This window comes from Mustela nivalis (genome assembly GCF_964662115.1).
Source record: "Mustela nivalis genome assembly, chromosome: 1".
Classification (NCBI taxonomy): Eukaryota; Metazoa; Chordata; class Mammalia; order Carnivora; family Mustelidae; genus Mustela; species Mustela nivalis.
In genome coordinates this window covers 71,938,089-71,960,900 of record NC_139020.1, presented here as the reverse complement: position 1 = coordinate 71,960,900, position 22,812 = coordinate 71,938,089, and the positions used below count along the sequence as shown (strand labels likewise).

General features: G+C 35.7%; 1 long non-coding RNA gene across 2 annotated transcripts in view; it reads right to left on the bottom strand.

The window, feature by feature from the left end:
• The window catches only part of LOC309854363, a 470,028-nt gene that overhangs the window by 309,103 nt on the left and 138,113 nt on the right, over window positions 1-22,812 (bottom strand). For both annotated transcript variants that reach the window (XR_014306183.1, XR_014306184.1), the window contains exon 4: window positions 20,287-20,426. This is a non-coding gene — a long non-coding RNA (uncharacterized lncRNA). The remainder of the gene's footprint in view (window positions 1-20,286; window positions 20,427-22,812) is intronic.

Here is a 22,812-nt window from a genome sequence, read left to right as displayed (position 1 = left end):
AGTCAAAGCTTCTTTTGTTTTAGATGATGAAATAGTTACTGATTTATAAAATTAGATTAGGGAGGGAAAAAATAGAGTCTGTGAAATAAGGAGTTCTCAGAAACAACAGAGCTGCTCAGGCTGGACAATGCTGGCTTCGTCTCTCGTCTCCTCTGCCTCGAAGGGAATGCTTTTACCCGACTCACTGGAAAAGTTAGGCTTTCTTTCACCTCTGGGTTACTTCAGGACATGCTGAAGAAGAACTGACCTCCTTACCCCCAAACCGTGCCTGCACCCAGCAATCCACTGGTCAGATGGTAGAAGGCCATCAGTAAAAGTTACTTCTCTGCTGTCACAATGGAGTACATTTGATCATTAAAATGATTTCCTAAGTATCCCACTGTCAGCCCTCTCACAAATGACAAGTAGATTGATAGAAGAAAATATGTCACATCCTTAAGATGAGGTGACATGACAAACTAGAATAATCATAGGATGTGTTGTCAGAACTCTTGGGTCCATGTTCAAGTACTGCCTTTATCAGCTGTAGAGAGTAAGGCATTTGGTCTTCCTGACCTTCATAATCCAAATATATAAAAGAATAATAATACCTCTTCCAATTAGCTTACAGTGATTCTATGGTGACTGAATGGGAGAAGGATATGCAAGCATACTTTCAATCCAGAAGCCTAAAAGGTGCTACTGATATTTCCTTGTACGTGGCACATTCTCAGTATGTACATATTGAATGAAGGACTTGATATGCCATGAAATCCTTCTAGGTAAGGCAAGACTAACAGGATGGGCCCTCCCTACCACCAAAAAGAAGGCAAAGAAGAAGGAGGAGGAGGTAAAAAAAAGAAAAGGTGGATAGTGAAACTTCATAATTTTGTTAACGATTTTACTACTTATTTGAGAAAGAGAGAGAATGAGAGCAGGGAGAGGGGCAGAAGGAGAGGGAGAGAGAGAATTTCAAGCAGACTCTGCTGAGCAGGAAGCAGAGAGCCCACCATGATGCTCTGACTGTGGGGCTTAATCTCACAACCCAGAGCCAAACTGAGTTGAACACCCAGCTGACTGAACTACCCAGGTGTCCCAGTGTAACCTCTTCAGAAAACATTTGGCTTATCTACTGAAGCTACATTTTATACACCACATGACCCCCAAATTCTACTACGTATATACCCAGAATAAGTTAATATCTATTTTTATCAAAGGCATATACAAGGTTCATAACAGTATTATTTATAATAATCCCAAACTGGAAAATATGCAAACACCTATCAATAATAAATTAGGTAAATAAATCATGCTGTGTTTACCCAGTGGAATACAATACAGCAATGAGAATGAATGGAGTATGATGACACATAAAAATATGAGTGAATCTAACAAACACAAATTGAGTGAAAAAAGCCATACACAAGAGAATATATCAGGATTCTGTGTATATAAGGTGTAAATATGGGCAAAAGTAATCAATGATGAAAAAAGTCAGGAAGTTTTGTTCTTGAAGGTGTAGTGACTAGGCATTTTAGGATGTTGATAATGTACTGCTTTGTTAATGTGTGTTTACTCTGTAAAAACCCATAGGCAACACTTACAAATGGCACATTTTTCTTTGTGTATACTATATACTTCAATAGAAGTTTAAACCATCTGGGTTAGGTGAGATTTGAAGTGTTTGGGAGTTGTTTTTTGTTTAGTTTGGTTTGGTTTGGGGTGTGTGTGTGTGTGTGTGTGTGTGTGTGTGTGTGTGTATTTTAGATTTGAATTTAATCCTTCCAGATGTTCTGAATTCACTCTGATTCCCATAGGAGATATCTTGAGTCCTCATATTAAACCCATCTTTCTCTGCTTATCAATAGGAGAGACAAACTTAGCAAATTCACACAGTATTCATGTAACCTATCACACTTACTACACATATTTACATCTTAAAAAGAAAGCCTCTAAAGAGAGAAAAATGTCAAACATTTTTCATCATACACAAAGGTGTAGATCACTAATAGTTGGCTTTCATTGATCACTTAAGAAGATCATCTCAAGGGAAAAATCTCTTGATTTTCCTCAAATCATACTACGTAGGAGGAAAGGTATTCTTTTTTTCAGATAATGCTAGATTACAAAAATCAAATTTAAAAGAAGGAAAGGAAAGATGCTGAGGTTACAGAAAGTGCAGGGAAGGATATCTGTCCTCAGTCTATTACAAGTATCTCTCTTGAGTTTTCAGTTTGTATCAAACACTGTGTTGTTATTCCCTGGGGTTTCAACAGAACAATATGCCCTCATAAAGTTCACAATCTAGTAGTAGAAAGAATTAATTTTCTTTTTTTTTTTTTTTTTTTACGATTTTATTTATTTATTTGACAGAGAGAGAGAGAGAGAGAGCACAGCAGAGGGAGCAGCAGGGGGAGAGAGAGCAGGGAGCCTAACGTGGGGCCTGATCCCAGGACCCAGGATCATGACCTGACTGAACCACCCAGACACCCCAAGAATTAATTTTTCAAACAGGGAATGTAAGTTACAACTTTGTTTCAACTTATAGAAGGTACACAGTATACAAAGTTGCGTCACTTTCTGACTATTGAGGAAGTTACCTAACCTCTATGCTTGTTTCTTCTTTATTGAAAAGAACTATTAATTGTACACACATAGGATTGTCATGATGATGAGAAGAATTAACATTCATAGAGTGCTTAAAACAAGGCTTGGAACATTAGCATACATAGCACATTTCATCAATGTAAATTATGTAGCTTCATATTTTGGGAAACAGGCTATCCTTATCATTGATGATGCCATATTTACTAACAGGGTGTGACAGTTATTATCTAAATGTGTTTGGACATGTTTATTTTTGGTTGCTTGATTAGACATTTTTTCAGGTCCATTTGAGGAAAGAATGAGTCCTAATAATATCAGGAAAACTTAATTTGAAACCTGGTAAACTCAATAAATTACCTATGAAAGTCTTCCAGTGAAGTAGAAACTTGGAGCAAACTTTTTAAAAGCCAATGACTTAAATCTTGGAGCAAACTTTTAGGAAGCACTGCACCAACAGTGGTTCTGATGGCTTAAACGACAACAGCATGTGGAAACACATGGTTATTGATCTTTCTGACTTGAAAAGGAAATGAAAGTTGGATTTTGAATGTGAACATTTTAGGAATATATTTATTTCATTTTAAAGTTCTTTTTTATGTATATGCAAGAGGGAAATATGGTAAGTAGGTCTAACTATTTCTGAAAGAGCTCTTTTTACAAGGGTAAAATAAAAATTCTGAGTATGAAACATTGTGTCATAGTTTAATTGGCATCACATTGTCTTTCTAAGTGATAACACATAACGTAAGGTATATTTTGCCATCACCAGTGTCTTAATTCCAATGAAATATGGCAAGTATTCATTAAATAAATGAAATTATGTGATGAAAGCATAAAAGAGGAAATAGATCTTCTTAAGAAGCTCAAAGAAAACCCCTGAAGAATAATTATTGAGATGAGATCTGAAGAAAGGGCTGGATTGAAGAAGTAGGGAGAGAAGAAGAGTGTCCTAGGCAGAGGCAACAGCGTGTGCAAAGATCCTAGAGTAAGAGGGAACATGACACTCAAAAGGTATAATTAAGAAAGCAGTGGTCATGTAACAACCATATTTCAACTGATTTCCAAGATTTAGCTTCCATAAATTGAAAGCAAACTCTTCCCTTACACATAGTGAAAGTATATTCAATTTCCAGAACTCTCATTCTGGTTTGGAAGTTGATGTCTTTCCTCTGTAGCACATCTCATTTTTATGGTCATTAATTCTCTTATTTTACATGGTCATTAATTCAATGTGATTTTATAATGACAGCTTTTTAAAAATTGAATAAATATCACTTGATTATGATAAATAATATAATGAATCCAGATACAAAATATGAAAACTGAGTCACTGCACAATGCAAGTTAAATCATAATGAAATACTTATTGTCACTTTTACATTGTCATTACATTGTCACTTTTTTTCTTTCTTTTCAATATAATGAGCTAATTACCTCCTTAAGACCTCTATATAATAACATTTATAGGGCCAGAAAAGTATCGTGCTCTATGAACTCCAAAAACACTTATGATAAGTATGTATTTAGGATAAATTTGGTAGATTGTGGTAGAAATTATTTTTATGTGTTTCACTGTCATGTTGAAAGTGTAATATTCATTCTTTTTGTTTTCAGATTTTCCAGTCACTTTTATCTTGTTAATATTTTTTACCTTATATTCTTCCCTTTTTATGTTTGTTTTTAATTCTTTGGTGATTTGAAGAGTAAATAGTCTGCTTTAATTCTTCTAGAATATTCATCAACAATTTTAGAACATAGACCATTCTCTAATTATATTATCACAAGCCACAGTAGTGGTTGAGTTCCCTTTTCTATAAGATGAGGAAATTTTATTTGCTTTATTAGATTCTTTACTTGTTAAGCAGGTTCCATGCCCAGCATGGAGCCCAACATAGGGCTTGAACTCACAGCCTTGAGATCAAGACCTGAGCCAAGATCATGAGTCGTGTGCTTAACCTGACTGAGCCACCAAGGTGACCCTTAAATTCTATTATTTTTTAACTGCTGCCCTTCCAACTTCTGAATTTTAGTTCATAATTAACTGATATTTTGACTGAGTATATTTTCTACTGATGAGATTTTTTCCCCAGAACCACATTATCATAGAGTTCTATTAGAATTCTCTTATGAACTTGACTATTTTCAGTCTTTCAACTTTTCTAATGAATACACTGGCAAGTGTTTTCTGATCTTTCTCAGTGTTACATGGTGAAAAAACCCCGATAACTTATTTTAAATCATTTGTCTCTTTTAGGTCATTCATGCTTTCTATTACCTTATTCCATATTTGATGAACCTGTTGGTACTGCTTATAGAGATCTTTGGTACTTTTTAGTAAAGTACACAGAAAAGGTAGGAAAAGGAATGAATGATCACTGATGGTTTTGATGTGAACAAGAATTTAAATCATAAACTACCCTTTAAAAAAATAATACACATTTTATTACGGAAGAGATCAATTTCAGGGAAGTTGGTCAGGCAGTTTTTGTCCTATAGAACCTCAGTAATTAAATTTAAATCTGAAATTTGTAGATACAATATCCTCATTTGCAAATTGGCAAGGCTCACTAAAAAAATGAGAACTTCAATGCAGTTCTGCTTCCGTGACCCTTGTCACTAATGCCGCCACAATATTTCTTATGCTTTTCTTAAGATTTTTGTTTGTTGTTTGTTTGTTTTTGAGAGAGAGATAGTGCACATAGAAGTAGAGGGAAAAGAAAACTCTGCTGAGTGGAGCTCAATGCAAGACTGGATTCCAGGACCCTGAGATCATGACCTGAGCTGAAGGCAGAGGCTTAACCAACTGAGCCACCCAGGTGCTCCAGAATATTTCTTATGTTGAACACAGATTCACATTATACCAATGGTAGTTAAGAAAAGACAATCAGCTTTCATAGGTGCTTCATTTTACTGACCATTATGGTACTACCATAGAGCCAAAGATCCTTGATTATTATTGTTAAATTATCTTAAAGAATGTATTTTCCTCTTCAAGAATACTTTTTTTTTTTAAGATTTTATTTATTTATTTGACAGAGAGAGATCACAAGTAGGCAGAGAGGCAGGCAGAGAGAGCGAGGAGGAAGCAGGCTCCCTGCCGAGCAGAGAGCCTGATGCGGGACTCGATCCCAGAACCCTGAGATCATGACCTGAGCTGAAGGCAGCGGTTTAACCCACTGTGCCACCCAGGCGCCCCAAGAATACTTTTTAACATAGGCTTTTATTTTGGAGTTACACCTGCTTTGGAGTTACTTTTTTTTTTTTTTTTTTCTTAAGTAGGCTTTATGGCCAGTGTGGAGAATAAGGCAAGGCTTGAACTCACAATTCTAAGATCAAGACCTGAACTGAGATCATGAGTCAACTGTTCAACCAACCGAACCACTAGGTGCCCCAGAGTTACATCCTTTTATAACCAAACTTCTTTTTCCTTCTTGTAGTTTATCTCTGGTTTAACTGCCACATGTTTTCATTAACTTTTTATTGGGTAACATAGCAGTATAGTTTCTGAGTGCCTATATATGTATGCTTGTCTTTCAATTAATTTCTCATGTGATCAAAAACTTAGATGTATGGAATTTAGGGTCAAGTCATTTTCTTCACCAAGAATTCTCTAGATATCACCAAATCTTTTGAAATTTTGGCTATAGAGCAGGCATTTGAGGCAAATCTGATTTGCAATTTCTATTAAGGCAAATGTTCATTCAGATGCCTATAGGATTTTTAAAAATATATGTTAAATTTAAAAATTTTACCAGGGTAAACCCAACACTTCTCCATGGTTGTAGAGAGTTGACAGCAGAGCAGTGTGTACCATGTTAATTATTTATGTCATCTGTCTATCACGCTGAATTATAACTTCCTGCTTTCTAGTCTCTGTCAACTAGACATTGTCTTCTTAGTCACACTGGCAGCTTCACCTTCAATCTGTACTTTTAGCATGCTGCACAGTACTTGGTACAGCATAGCTCCCAATAAATTTTTGTTGAGGGAATGAGTAAGCAAGCAAATTAAATTTCCCTTCAAATTCCAGAATGCAACCAAAATTTTTCAACTGAAGTGCAGGATGCACCAACACATAGATATAAGTAGGAACGAGAATTCAAACTCTTTGTATTTTTAGAGATATTTTGAGAGAAAAATTAAAATGGTGTAACAAATATGAAGATATTGTTCCTATTAACACATTGGCTCTCAACTATTAAGACTGAATTCCAGTTGCCTTATCTCTGTTCCGCCTACTGATTTTTCCATAGATGTTGACTTTATGCTGTGGTTGGCAATTTTTGGTGGTTTGATTATTTCTAGTAGGCATTGTCTTTCCAGGGAAAACCTGTTTTACAGACGTAAGCATACACATGATTTTTACCCCTCCTGAGAGGGGCAAAATTCACTTTCAAAACATTGAGAAAAATTTGAATCTCCTAGCTGCCTGTGGGTAGGCTTCGGTTTCCATTCCTTCCAGGTGGCTTTCTTCCACCAGAGCTGTGGATAGATGGGAAGCTCCCATGTCATATTCCGGGATACATAGCAGAGTATGCCTTTTGGCTCCTAAGTGTATTTGAAGGCTTCAGGCCTTTTGGGCATGAGGGCTTCATCTTGAATCCTTACTTGGGCATCAAAATCCATGGTCCAATCTCATTAATTTAAATCTCTGTTGGGAAACCATATACCCACCTTGATTTCAGCTCTGCGCTGACTGCGTTCCTGCCTCATTGGTAGCAACTGACAACTTTCTTAACATTTTTATTACTTGAGCTCAACCATATGATATTTAATAATTTTTATTTCTATAGTATTTTTATGTATTTGATGCAGAAGTGCACTCTGCCATGCTCAACATGGATTCACCTTTGTATTCCCAATGCCTTCTCAAAGGTGGACCACAGTTGCTCAAATATTTGTTGCGTTAATTATTTGTAAGTGAATAAAGCAGATGTGAACACCTGAGGTACTGATGTTTGTTAGAAGGGTGGAGAATAAGCACCCATCAAACTTGTATGATCAGGGAAAAGGAAATAATTAGAAAGAATAAAGGGAAATACAACAGTATAAAAAAAGCAGACAACAAAGTATTAAGGAATAACTTCTGTGATTTGCAAAATTTGGCCTGAGACCCGACTTGTATAGGGAAATAAAAGAGAAGTCATCATTCTGACCCCAGGACCTTAATTTTGCCATGTTGATACATCACTTATTTTATTATATTAAGCTCCCTTCTGTAGCTCTTCACAAAATAAACACTAGAAAAATTCTGCCAAAAACGAAGGAAGATGTCATCGAAAATAAATAGTGAAAATGCCATCTAATGCAAATTTCTGGTAGCAAATTCCTCTCTATGATACCCCCAGCTTGACAAATTTGGATCATACTGTGGATGTATAATATTTTTGGCAATAATGCCAGTTTTCTCCCAAACAAAAACTATGTGTTCACCGCTTTCCAGATGTACAACTCCCTCTGGTTAATTCTCACAAAAATGGCTTTCATTGTTCAAAAAAAAAAAAAAAAACAATTTGAACAAGTTTCTTTGTGTCTTTATTGTTTCATTTGATAAAAGCCAGTTTATCTACTCGGCACATACATTGCTTTCTCACAGTACCTTGTGGCAGCCTAGCTATTTTTTTTTTTTAATCTGCATTTGCTAAATTTAGTATGAACGGTAGGATAATCCTTGCTAGGAAAGTGGATTATAAAGATAAAAGAAAGAAGCATTAAGTTCTTTCCCCAACCAGTTCCAAATGTGCCTTTATGCCTATAATATCCCATAAACACCAGGGCAATTGCGCCAGCTGCTCTTGACTCTCGGAGGGCATGATATTTCCTCTCATTCTGGCACCAGCCACCACCCCAAAGGAAAGAAACTCTCACAAGCCAGAAGTAGACAGGCGGAGCTTTCACCAGGACTATCGATAAACACTAGGACCTGATAGCTCTCTGCTGACAGTGAATTCCTATAAAAATAAAAAAGTAAAATATAAAAAGATACTAAATCCAGGCATAAAAACAGGCTTTTGGATTTTTTTTCGTTATATTCTTCTGATATTTTATAAGTGTGACATCCAGAACTCTTGGCAGTGATGCATTAAATGGGAGTAAGGTTAAAAAAAAAGGTGGGGGGGAGAGATTTAATTCCCTGGTTAATACATGGTCGGCTCACTTCTATTAGCATGTGTATTTTCTTTTGTGTTATTGTATTTTCATACAGCTGAAAACAATCTATTTGCTCATGTGAAAGTAAGAAACACCATTCAAATACCATAGCATATGAGGTATACATCATGCTTTATAATCTGGTTTTATTTCATTCTATCAAATGGTGAGATTAGACATTTTCTTACTCTTGAACACAAAGACAAAACTGCACTCCCAAGAAAGACTAAGAAGTGCTGTCCTGAGGAGAATCATCATCCCAACAGTCTTGAACCCTGGCCACAAATTACTACATTACTGTTTGATTTTGAAAAAAATAAAAATAATAATAGCTAAACAAATGAAGGATAAAAAAGGAGTGCTTCCTCATCCCAAGCTTGAGCTACTAGATAATGATCATACAAAGGGGTATCCATATATCATGGCAAGACTCCTACATGTATTCACCTCAACTTGTTGCCAAATTCCCATCACATCCCCCACCTTATTCTTCAGTGAAAGCCTGAGGCTGGCTACGTGCTGGAGAAAGGCAGAAAATCCCCACCCACTGACTCCTCATCCAACATCATGAGACCCTATTCACCTCTCTAGAACAGGCAGATGAAGCTTGGGAAAAATTTTCACAAGAAACCTTGATTTTAATCTTACCCTGATACTTAAGATCAAATAAGATTTGATGTTTGGTATTTAAGTTTTTTTTAAACCTCTGCTTTTACTTCTTTTTAAAAAATATTTTATTTATTTATTTGAGAGAGAGACAGTAAGAGAGAGTATGAGCGAGGAGAAGGTCAGAGAGAGAGGCAGACTCCCCGTGGACTGGGAGCCCTATGCGGGACTGGATCCTGGGACTCCAGAATCATGACCTGAGCTGAAAGCAGTCACTTAACCAACTGAGCCACCCAGGCACCCCCTCTGCTTTTTCATCTGCAAAATGCGAATACTGTAATATAAAATACTCTCTGTCATTTCTTCCTCAATGCTTTTTGCCAGAGTAAGGTGAAATACTATGTGTGAGAACCTTTTCAAGATTGTTTACAAAAGTGAGATTTTCTTATTTCTGGAAGGTTTATATTTGGCATATACCACTGACATCTAGAACTCCCTATGTGCCAGATGCTGTTCTAAGTGATTTAAGTATTCAACACATTTAATCCTTACAACGGCCATGAAGTAGAGATAATTATTGTCCCTATTTGACAGATCAGTAAACTGAGACACTAAGAGACTAAGTAAATCATCCGTGTTGTTAATCCTTACATTAGACCAAAGTTTTATAGATACCACTGACTGAACTGGTACAATACTTGTGCTGAGACAAGCAGACTGGAGTCTGAAGAGGTTTAGCTATACCATTGTGAAATGTAAGTCCTCAAAATAAAATACCAGCCAATCTTAAGGTGAAGTTAGAATAGAGACTTCAAATGTCTGAATTGTCTGTATGGAAACAATGGAGATCAGCCATAGAAGGACAAAGATTAAGGATAATAACCTGCTCTTGAATGGCCCATGACTGTGTAACATTGGACTTTTATGCCATAATCACTTTGTTAGTGTTATTTTCATAGTCCATGGAAACAGCAGCAGGAAAAAAGGGTGGTGAAGGAAAATTTGGAAAATCCTAACTCACCACATTCTAGGAGTAGGATGATAAAATGGAAAGGTTACCAATAAAATTGTCTGAGCAGGGGAAGGTTGGGAACAGGAAGAAATAAGCATTACTAAATTGTTCACATAATCTGGAAGGAGGACTCAAAGAATGCATTAGACTCATTCTATCTACTTTGTGCTCTTTGACTAGAACAGTAAGTCCTTAGGGGCTGATCATAAGTAATAATGGCAACAATAGCACTTTTATGGGAAGGCAGAAATTTGGATGCATTTATGGGGTGTATCATGGGGTGTCTGTTCCTTCCTTCAGCTTTTTTCCCCTTTTTCTTAGACATTCTATTGTTACTTCTCACTTAACGACTACCGAATTGCAAAACATTAGTTCCCAGCATTCATGTCAGTTTCCAGAGAAACAGATGACTTTCTTTTTTGGCCACAGATAATGGCATTTTTTTTTTAATCCATTGCTGAATAACAAATTGTACCAAAGCTTAATGGCTTAAAAAACAACTTTTATTATCTCACTGTTTCTGTGGGTCAGGAATCTGGACACACTTAGCTGGGTACCTCCAGCTCAGGGCTTCTTACAAGATTGCAGTCAAGGTGTTATCCAGGATTTTAGTCATTTCAAGGTTCAACTGAGGAAAGATCTGCTTCCCAGCTCACTCCCATGATCATGAGCAGGGTTTATTTCTTTGCAGGTTGTTAGACTGAGAGTCTCAGTTCCTTGTTTGCTATTGGCTAGAGGCTGCCCTCAATTCATTGCCACATCACCTTTTTATATCACAGGTTTTTTTTCTTGTTGTTTTGTTTCTATCACAGCTCAAATATGACAACTTTCTGGGAAACAGCTTGAACATGAGTGTCTTCTAGATTTGGCCCTTCGCTTGTGAGATTTAGAGGGTTGGTAGTTTCACGTATTGGTAAAATAAAAGGTTAAAATTAAAACAGTGGAAAGTGATAGCTAACCTCGAGTGCCCAAGGTCTTTGGAAACTAGAAGGTCAAGGAAATGAGAGTCCATATATCTGGGGTATCTTTCATGTAAATGTTGAAATCATTACAATTGTTGACAGGAGTCGGAGTGCACAGAAAATCATGAGAATCAAAAAGTAAGGTTCACAAATTTCAGATAGGGTAGCAACATGATGTGGGAAGCCAGGAAAATCCTTGATCTCACTGGGGACATAGATTATGTGGAGTGTAAGAGATTAAGCTCTCTGCTTGGGTATACTTGGGAAGGAGACTGCTCTGCTAGGGAGGCTCAGATTATTCCAGTCAAGGAGGTGGAAGGCTATATTCCTTGCAGCTGTTGTGAATAGAGAGGAGTGTCTTTTTTTTCTTTAATATTTAAAAAAAATTATTTATAAACATATAGCGTATTATTAGCCCCAGGGATATAGGTCTGTGACTCACCAAAGCACAAACCCTCCCCAATGTAGAGAGGTGTGTCTTTATCATAAAATATGAACTCTGGAATTGTTTGAATAAGTGGCCAACTTGATTAAAAAAAGAAAAAGCTATAGTAAATGTACCTCCTTCCATAATTTTCCCTATATCTCGTATCTCCCTCCAGGAAAATCTCACACACACTCTTTTACCTCAGGCATTGTTTTCTAGAGAACCCAAGCCAAGACAAAAGGAAAGGGAAATTTACAACACTTTTATCTAAAAGAAGAATCTATACAATTATACTACATAGCAGTATATTTTTAACAAACTCTTATCAAACAAAAAATTTAAGTTACAAATATCCTGTTTCTAGCAATTACCATCACCACCACCACCATCATCAGTCTCTCTGCCTGAGACTTACAAAATGGAAACAGACCACATGATTTAATTGTGGGACACCTGCAAAAAAAGACCAAGGCCAGCCTACAGGTGGGAATGAAGATGTTTATTTTCACACAATTGACATTGATTCATTAAAGTTATGAACATTTCTTTCCCTTTAAATTTGCATATTCTGTCTAGCAGTCCCCAAGGTTACCAGAAGTTTTTTAAGATATCTCAATATTCTCTGTATAAAAAATTGGGAGCTGATTCTTTTTTTTTTTTTTATGAGGAGAAACTTAAAAAAATTATAATAATGAGTAGATAATGTATAATCAGGGAAAAATTATAGTTTGGAGCATGTATAGATTCTTGCCGTAAAAATTTTCTACAAACTGGATGGCTTAAAACAACAGGAACATACTCTCTCACTTGTCTGGAAGCTAAGTCTAAAAATCAAGGTGTTAGGAAGAATTCTACAAAAGAATTCTTCCTTGCCTCTGCCTAGCTTCTGGTGGTTGCAGGCAATCACTGCCATTCCTTGGCTCATAGCTGCGTCACTCCAATATCTACCCCTGCTTTCACATGTTCTCTTTCCTTTGTGTGTGTCTTTCTGTCTCCAAATCTTCCTTCCATTACAAAATGTCCAGCCATCCAACTTAGGGCCTAGTCTGATCTTATTTTAACTTGATTATATCTTCAAGACCCTATTTCCAAATAAGGTCACATTCACAGGGACCAGGGTATAGGACTTTAACGTAGCCTACTGAGGAAACATAATTCAACCCACTATAGATAATTATCAAATAATTCTTAGACTTTCAACTCTAATTTCCATAAGCGAAATTACTTACTAAAAGAAGGGTAAAGTAATGAACCTTGGATATTTCTTATTCAGTTAAACTACCAAATCTCATGACTGAGAAGCAACTGAAAAGAATTTATTTCCTCAACCCCAGTTGTTAGTTCTTTTTCATGAAGTTATTCAGCCCTTAATTGTGATATACTCACTCTTTAGAAAGTGTTATGCAATTAATGACTAAATGCATATGAACGAATTTAGATTAGACATATCCTACCCTCGGTGATATTTCTGCGGTGCTTTGCTCTTTACACTTCTGGGTTGAAAACACTGTAGGGGGCTGAGCAACGGAGGAAAACAGAGAGAAGAAGGGCAATACATCAGAGTTGTTTTCCCACTTCAAGTGACTTGACTCAAAGCTTTCCCACCAGCTCGGGGTTGTCTGGGGTGGAATGCTTAGCATCCAAACAACGTGCAAATGCATACTGTGAAACAATACTCAGCCTCCTTCCCATAAATACCACTGGGAAGAAAGAAAAGGGTGTTTTTTCCACGTTGTCAAATAACTTCTGTCACAAAGGATGTGTGAAAGCAAACAGGTTTTTTTCCCCCCCCTGGCCTCATCACTGCAAATATGTGCTGCCATGTAGACCACCTTCTCGGGTCTATAAAATAGAAGACCTCTGAATAGAGCTGCTATGCACAGAAAGTACAAAGGGCAAAATGCATGTAATGTCTTCTCACATGGCCAACTGAAACACATATTAGTTGTTTTTTTTTTTTTTTAAAGAAGCTACCATCTTGGGGTGCCTGGGTGGCTCAGTGGTTTAAAGCTTCTGCCTTCAGCTCAAGTCATGATCTCAGGGTCCTGGTATCCAGCCCCACATCGGGCTCTCTGCTCCGCGGGGAGCCTGCTTCCTCCTCTCTCTAGCTGTCTCTCTGCCTACTTGTGAACTCTGTCTGTCAAATAAATAAATAAAATCTTAAAAAAGAAAAAAAAAAAGAAGCTACCATCTTTCATTATTTTTTAAGCTATTGGGAACAATAATTCCTGGGGAAATATCAATGTGGAGTTTGAAATAAACAATGTGTATGTTTATACAAAAACATAATTAAGAACCAATCTTAGATATTTTCATCCTTAACTATCTTTTTCTCTTTGATGACAAATTTTTCTTACTTTTTTTAAATTATAGACTATTTTTCCTTTTGAAATTTTGACATGACCAATTTCAATGTCATGAGGCTATCTTTAGAACTTAATATATGAATACCTGATGTGATTCCTACTGTTTTTCTTCATCACATTTTCATCACCGTAGTATCTCCCCAGATCCTATTTAATTCACTGATGCATCCAATGTAGTTATGTTCTCACAGGTAGCCTTGGCCAGATTCCTCCATCATTAGTCCATTTTGTCAGCCAGCATTATCACAAACTATGCAAATAAGTCATAATGAACTTTCACCATGCCATTTCTCAACTGATACTCTTCTCCCAATACACTAAATTCAATTTCCCATTAGCTTTCAAACCAGCCACTAGTAACTCAACACTCACCCTCATGAGTATTTTCGGAGCACACATGATTACCTAGAAGCACAGTTATTTTGTCCTCAATGGTCCTGTCTGAAGCACTTTTCTCCAACAATTTCTGAACCTAAAAATCAAAGCCCTTTCAGATCATTCTTCTGTATACAACTTGCCTACACTATCTCAGCTTCAGTTTCTTTATCTGTAAAATGAGTGGTAGAAATAATTATTATAATCGATGAATTTATGTCTTTTGTGGTCTTTTAAACTTGGAATTAAGTGCTATTTTAAATTAATCATATGGAAAACTCAGGAAAAAATTCGATTTAATATAAGAACATACTGCTTCATCCCCTTATTTATAATCTGTTCGCAAGTAAAAAATCATATTAAAATAAATTTAAAAAGTAAAAATATGACTTCACCAAAAACAGATGTTTTGAGAGCTTTTGCTTATACTCTGAGCTCCACTACTGCTGGCATATTGTTGAGAGTGAACTATTCAGTTTAAATTTTAAGTTAAAACAAGTCAGTGATTTTTGCTAGTAATAATTCATGAGTGATGAGCTATTTTATTTTTAAAGAGTAAAGTGGAAATTAATCATCTGATTAGACAGAATCTTGACAAGAATGTTGGTGGTGTACTGTAATGTGTAAAATAAGAAAATCTACAACATTATTTTCTTCTTTTCCTTTTTTGACTATGTGAAAAAGAGAAACCAGAAGCTCTTAAAGCAGAAGTGATAAGAGGAAGGGTGCTGATCTTTTGACTGAAGACATGTATAATGTGGGAAATACAACAAATAAATAAAAATACAACAAAAACTATCATTATTAGCACAATGGCTTAAATAAATATTTAAAGTATATATGCATGATGTAAGACCTTTTGGCAACTAAACTAAATATGATGTTTTTACTTCAAGATAATCTGAAACTAGAAAGCCAGTCCCAAGATGGTTTAGTTTTAATATAGGATTAAGGGTAATAAGAAGTCAGTTTATATCTGGGATATATGAAGTAGGTCAGATTAAAGGTAATGATAAAGAAGTGAAAAATATTCATTTCTATATATTTACTAAAAAGAGATGGATATTTCTATATAGAATTATTTCCTTAATTGTAACATTAAGTTCAATTGTTTAAAACATTAATTTTTTAGTACAAAAGAATGGGTAATTTATCAATTTGCCTCTCAGCAACATCTCTCTTAAATTTTGTTTAGTGTGCTGGTGACCACCCAAGATATTAAACTTTAATTCATTTATTCAGTCAATTATATTGATTTAAGAAATTTTTGTTTGCCTAGATGTTGTCATTAAATTTTGAAGGATGAAGAGATAAATATTTATTATCTATTAATGTGCATGACATTTTGCTAACCACTATGGAATATTTGTCTTTGTGAGAGCTTGCAATTCTCTAGATCCATGGTGTTATGGACTGAGTTGTGTCCTCCACAAATCCTATGTTGAAACCCTAACCCCTACTACCTCAGAATGTGGCTGTATTTGGAGATAGAACCATTAAAGAAGTGATTAAGTTAAAAATGAGGCTCCTGGGTGGGTCTTAATCCAATCTGACTGATGTCTTTATAGGATGAAGAAATTTGGACACCCAATAGGACATCAAGGATGCCTGTGCACAAATAAAAGTGAGTGAAGATGCAGTAAGAAGGTAGCCATTTACATGCCAAGGACAGAAGCCTCACAAGAAACGAAACATGCTAACACCTTGACCTTGGACTTCTTGTCTCCAGGACTGTGAGAAAATAAATTTCTGCTGTTTAAGCCCCATAGTCTGTGCCATTTTTGCTATGACAGCCCTAGAAGACTAATACATACAGGTAAAAGCCTGAAGCAACTCCTAGGAGTTGCTTCAGAAAGCTGCCAATTTAGAACAGGGCATTGTCAAGGTATAGATAGAAGGAATGATTGCACCAAAAGATATCTGCACAGATACTCCTGTTTCGGCTTTCCTGGTGGCCCGCTGTTCTTTTATAAGGATATGCTCCTGGTGACCCGCTGTTCTATTATAAGGATATTCTATTATAAGGGAAGGGAAGGTCTACCTGTCCTGGCTTATCTCTGCTCTTTCTAGACACCAGTTCTGTTTCCACGAGTTTGATTCTCCAGGCAATACATAGGGTCTCCCTGGGCAGCCAGACTTCAGTAGGCATCACTACTGAGAGCTAATCTTGCTGAACTTCAAATGGTCCCAATGAGCTACCTATCCACCAGCTGCTCTGTGCTTCCCAGAGCCAAGGCTGGAGAGAGGTGACCTTGCATTGGCATGACCCTGGACGTAGGTGCTTCCTGGGCTTTTGCACCTTTGACATTTCACTCTCCTCCCCTGAATTCCAGGCCTGCTGGTACCACACACTTCCTGCACATTCCTTAATCCAGGTCCTTGGCATTCCCTCAGAACATGTATAGTCTGGTTGTGGGTACATAAGAGAGATTTATAGGTGATTAAAAGCATATATAGAGACCTTGAAAATAAGGGTCAAATGAATAAGTGAGTTCTTCAGGAGTTGAGGGGAAACTTTGCTCAACCTTGATGTTATAAAAATAGCTTCATAACACAAGGAACTTGAAGAATAGAATTTTTAAAATGCCTAAAAGGTGGAATCTTCAAAACCAACCCTTGAAGAGAAGGATTCTAAGTACCACAATATCTAATTCAAAAATTTCAGAGAAAACCCTGGTTTCAAGCCTGGCTCTGCCACTTACCAGCTCTGTAACATGGAGCAAATTACAGCCTCTCTGAACCTCTATTTCCTCTTGGGTTTATTTAGATGATTAGAAATAACCCATGTAAAATGACTTACTTCGTGCCAGGCAAATGGCCTGGACTCATTAAATGGTTCTACACTTATTATCATTGTTTCTTGATTAATGCAAATCTAACCACCATCATCTCAGCAGGCCTCATTTTAGCACTCACATGACGGACATCAGAAATCAAAATTGACCTTAGCAATGATTTAGTCCAGTCTCCTCCTTTTTCAGAGAAAATTAATGCCCAGAGAAATTAAATGACTAGCCCCAGGTTAGAGAGCCAGTTGGTGGCAGTGACAGTGTCAGCCACAGAGCATAGGATTTCTTACCCACGTTCAGAATACTTTTCATTTCAGAGAATTTCTTTAATAGCAGTACACATATCTTAGTAAACACACGTTTTTATATGTATACTAATTATATACTGTCGTTGAACTGAAATAAATGGCATAATTATTGAATTGGAGAACTGAGGTAGTACTGCGCATTTATACTCAGGACATGCCAACGTACAGAGTAATTGAGGGTTCTTGACTGTCTAACAGATCTCATCTTTATCACAAGCCCTGACCCTGCCAAGGAGGGACAGAGTTTATGGTGGAAATTTTAACTGGCTAATTAATAATATCTCAGACTCTGGATTAAATGTGTTTCCCGGAAAGTGCTTTGTGCTCCAACTGCCACACACAAGGGTCAAAATGGCAAATGGGAACATAAAGAGGGGACAGAAGGGGACCTCCTGCCTTTGCAGAGGTGGAGGTAAGACCTGGGGCTCCTGGGCTGATCCCTGGGTTCTCTAGATCCTCCCAGGTGTCAGCTGAGGATGGCTGGTCCATCCCCAGGATTCTTGCACGATGTTCTGAGGTACAGCATAAACTTGTGACTTGTTCTCTTAGACACTTCAGGTCTTGATGGTCCTCTCCTTTTATTTTCAAAAATAAACCTTCTCCACCCCCATGTGGTGCCTGATTCGGCTATTTGTGCTCTGGCTTCTGCACCATGATCACCTGCCTCTTGTAAGGGAAGCTATAGGTCAGCCTCCAAACTCTGGGCTCAGCTACCTTCCATCTCCTCCATGGTGCATGCGGGCACTTCTGAGTCCTAACCATGTCCCACAAAACAAGGGCAGCTCTGGGCATTTTTTTCAGATACCCTCTCTGCTTAATTCTGCCATTTTCTCAGATACTCTGTCTGCTTAATGCTGCCAAGTCTTCATTTTTTTCTGTGCCATGTCTGACCCATGTTACTATAAATACCATAGTGTAGAGGTTGTCTTTTCAGAGTTCAAAATAGAAGTGGGCAAAACCCCTTCTGATTTGTCTTTCCCCTCAATTAACTCCACACCTCTGACTGGGATTTCACAATAGCTGGTGAAAGCTATGACCCTTTTGTCACACTCTGCTTTTTTCTCCACCTTGGTGTCTGTCTTTCTTCCCAGACTTCATTGGATCATAAGGAACTCTCATGACCCCTTCCCTTCAGTCTACTTCAAACTCTTCTTCTGACATAATTTCTTGTGCCTTCTCTGCACTTTGGATATTAAATACCTGCGATTTGAGTCATATAGGTTAGGATCTCGATAGTGGAGTTTCAGGAATCTAGGAACTAGTGTTTAATTAGGACAAATAATATTACTACTTGTGTCAAAAATTGCTTAAAACCCCTCAGATTTTTCTTTTCACTTGGAATAAAATACAAACTTTCTACTATAACCTGAGGGCCTCATATCCCCCCTCCCCTCCACCTTCCAACCTCATTTCAATGCTCTCCTTCTTGGTCACTCACCCCAAACACATGCATTATATCCAGGAAGCTGGTGCCCCATTCAAAGTCTTTTTTTCTCATTCTCTTTTCTGGATCTTTGCAGACCCAGCTTCTTCTCTTTTAGGTCTCAGCTTAAAAGTCACCTCTCCAAAGGGAATTCTCTGAGCTTCTTACAGAAAACTTTGGAAATAAATACTCATTGCCTCCAGACATTTGTTGCTAGCACAGGACCTTGATTATATCCCTCATAGTACTTAAGACAATTTCAAACTATTTTGCTCACTAGTATGTTTGTTTTTACCATTTCTCCATAGGATAGAAAGCATATGGTACCAGACAGTGTGTGCCTTGCCTGTTCACCATTTATCCCTGGAACGAAATAGTGTCTGGAGCTTAGTAGATACTCAATAAGGAAGGAATTAATGAATTAATGTATATATGTTGATGTGCAAGGAGTCATCATAAAGCTGGCATTTCCTTATGTGCTAGATTGTTTATACTTTTCAGAATATTATCAAGTCCATAATACAGAATTATCGCACAAAACCCGCAAAATCCCGAGAATTTTTTACCTAAGGATGAGTTTTCAAAAAAAAAGACTATAAATGACATGTATTAAAAAAAGAAAAACCTTAGACTTTAACTATATTTCAAACTAACATCTTACTATCTGATTACCTAATCCATTTTATTGCTACTTATTTTGCAATATTTCCATTCTCCATTGTGCTTTCTTTTATATAAAACATCTGTTATCACAGTTGCACAAACTTGAACATACTCTTAATAAATGACAGTTACAGCTGACCTTTGAACAACAGGGGTCTGAACTGTGCAGGACCAGTTAAATGCAGATCTTTTTCAATGAGTACAGCACAGTATTATAAATGTATTTTCTCTTCCTTAGAATTTTCTTACTAACATGTTCTTTTCTCTAGTTTACTTGATTTTTAGAATATAGCCTATAATACATATACCATACAAAATATGCATAATCAACTGTTTATGTTATTGGTAACCCTTCATCTCAAAAGTAGGCTATTTGTAGTTAAGTTTTGGGGGGACTCAAGAGTTAAGCAAGGACTTCTCACTATGTAGGAGTTGGCACCCCTAACCGCTACATTGTTCAAGGGTCAACTACAATCAAATGTCTGTTTCTCATATTACAAACACATGCGGAAGCACATTTATGGAATTTTTACTAAGGACTAAATTTACACTAAAATGGTACAAGGATTGATTACTCTTATATAGGGAGCCAGAAGCTGTAATAAAGGACAATAGTCACCTGATGTTGTTGGTACCTTGTAGTGAATTCCATCAAAGCGTTTATTTGTTTTGTTTTGTTTTTTTTTCAGTTAAAGCTGGTAGAAAAATGACTGAGCAATGGCCGTTTCTTCATTATTTCCTTTTTCCTCTTTTCTTCCTCTAGGACAAAACAGAAACATGTTATTAAAATACCAATTATATTATTCAACTTAAATATACATAAAGATAAGCTCACAAGGAACCAGATTTAATAGAATTTTCTAACTCAGCTTACATTGTAATTTTCATTTAATTGTCCATTATTCAGAATTAAACCTCTGTTTTTCTGCTATAGCTCAATTACCTACTTAGAAAGACATTTTGTTGTATGACAGAAACTATTTATTTCTATACATTTTTTTAATTAACCATTGCTTCATGTGGGTTCTAGATTTACAGTCTGAATCTTGAAACAATAGATTTTACATATGTTGGGTTAGATTGGAGGTTAATGATTTTAATTTCTCAGTTATAATTTGGCTTCCTCAGTGCAAGTTTCTATGGTGTTTTATACCAGTGTTTTTCTGTGCCTATATCCTCTCTCCACACCTAAAAAATTAAAAATCAAATCTTAATTTTACCTTTGTTCCCTGCATGATTCAACAGAATTGAAATTTAAACAAAGAAAAACCATACTGAGACAGAGGCTGTCCTTATTCTGTAACAATATTTATTCATTAAGAAAATGCATTATGCCTCTGCCTTTTATTTCTAAGAGTTTATTCATTTACCACAATCTTATTTGAAAAGCAGAATATGCAGGTTTTAATTTTTTAATTATAAACATAACTGGTTATTTAAATTTTATTTTTTCCATATTGATTAAAAACTTTGCTTTTTTTCCTTTCAAAATGTATAAACATATTTATTTTAAGAATAATACATGGATTGTTAATTTCTTCACAGTCTCCCATAGCCAATTTAACTGGAAGATAAGTCATATTACCTGCTTTCAATGAATGTACAAACTATGGCATATATAGGTTAATTTTCTAGGTTTTTCTTTTATCCATGTCTTTTGCACAGTACATTATAAATTTTATACATTGTAGAAAATTAGTTTTTAATAGTTTTTGCTTCATGATTTCTTTAATTCTTATAAAATATTGACAGATAAATGGAGAGTAGTCAAAATGTTTTGTATTTGGAAGATTTTCTTTAAAGGAAATTAAAATTGCTAAATATATTTTAGCTCTAATGCTAAAATGCTATTATGTTAGTAATGTTCCATACTTTATAAATGTTTTCATATGATTAATTAACTCTTTAATTATAACACAGGTAGTTATTTTGTTCCCTAACTAAATAATTGAGACATTGACTTGTGAGGTTAGATTCACCTTTTTACTCTCAGTCTCTATATGAAGTTAGTGAAAATCTGATTATATTTTAATTTTTGTCACTAGTTTTTGCCTTCTCCTCTTTTTTCCTTCTTTCTCCTTTTTTTTTTTTTTTTTTTTTTTTTTATAAATTCTCCTCCTCCTCCTTTCTCTTTGCCCCCTCTCCCATTTTTTTCTTGGTACCATTTACAGTGAAGAAAACAACACCTCTGTATAAACACCTGTGCTATTCTTACACTTGGTCTCGTGTAATGATAACCCAGATAATCCCTACTGGGTTATCATTATTGCTTTAGTTCTCTGTATGAAGAGTTTGTTTGCTTGTTTATCCAGCTACATTTTAACTAGGTAAAAGTTAATGATGGATTTTAATAATTAAAATGTATTTAATTGCATCTATGTCCCCAAATTTTGGAGATTTATTGCTATTTTTGATGGAGCCATACAAAATTGTTAAGGCAAGTTTTATAAAGATAGATTATAAAAATTTCAAATTTCCATTGAGGAATTAAATTAATACTTCTATATTAATTAAGTATATTAATTAAGTATATTAAGTATATAAAGAAAAAAGCCAAAGTTCTTCCCTTATCATCTTTAATTATTCACACAAAAAGCTGGTAAGTGTATGCTTCTATAATAATTTAAAATAAGTATATATTTATATATTTTATGTAATTTATATTTATATAAATATATTATCTATAAAACATATTTATATAAATATATGTTTATATTCATATACTTTGCACATATAAATAAATTTTTTAATATATATATCTGTACAAATATAAACACATAAATATATATATATATATCCATATATATTTTTTCTTATTTTAGAAATTTATTTTTTAAGTAGGCTCCACAACCTGGGTGGAGCTCAAAACAGGGTTCAAATACACAAACCTGAGATCAAGACCTGAACTAAGAGCAAGAGTCAGATGCTTAACCGACTGAGCCACACAGGTGCCCTAACACATACGTATATATAGTTTTAAGCAAAAAGTGGATCATAAAATACAGACTGTTTTAAATGAATATTTTTATATGAATATAATATTCTTTTTTTTTTTTTAATTAATTTTTTATTTTCAGCATAACAGTATTCATTATTTTTTACCACACCCAGTGCTCCATGCAATTCGTGCCCTTAATAATACCCA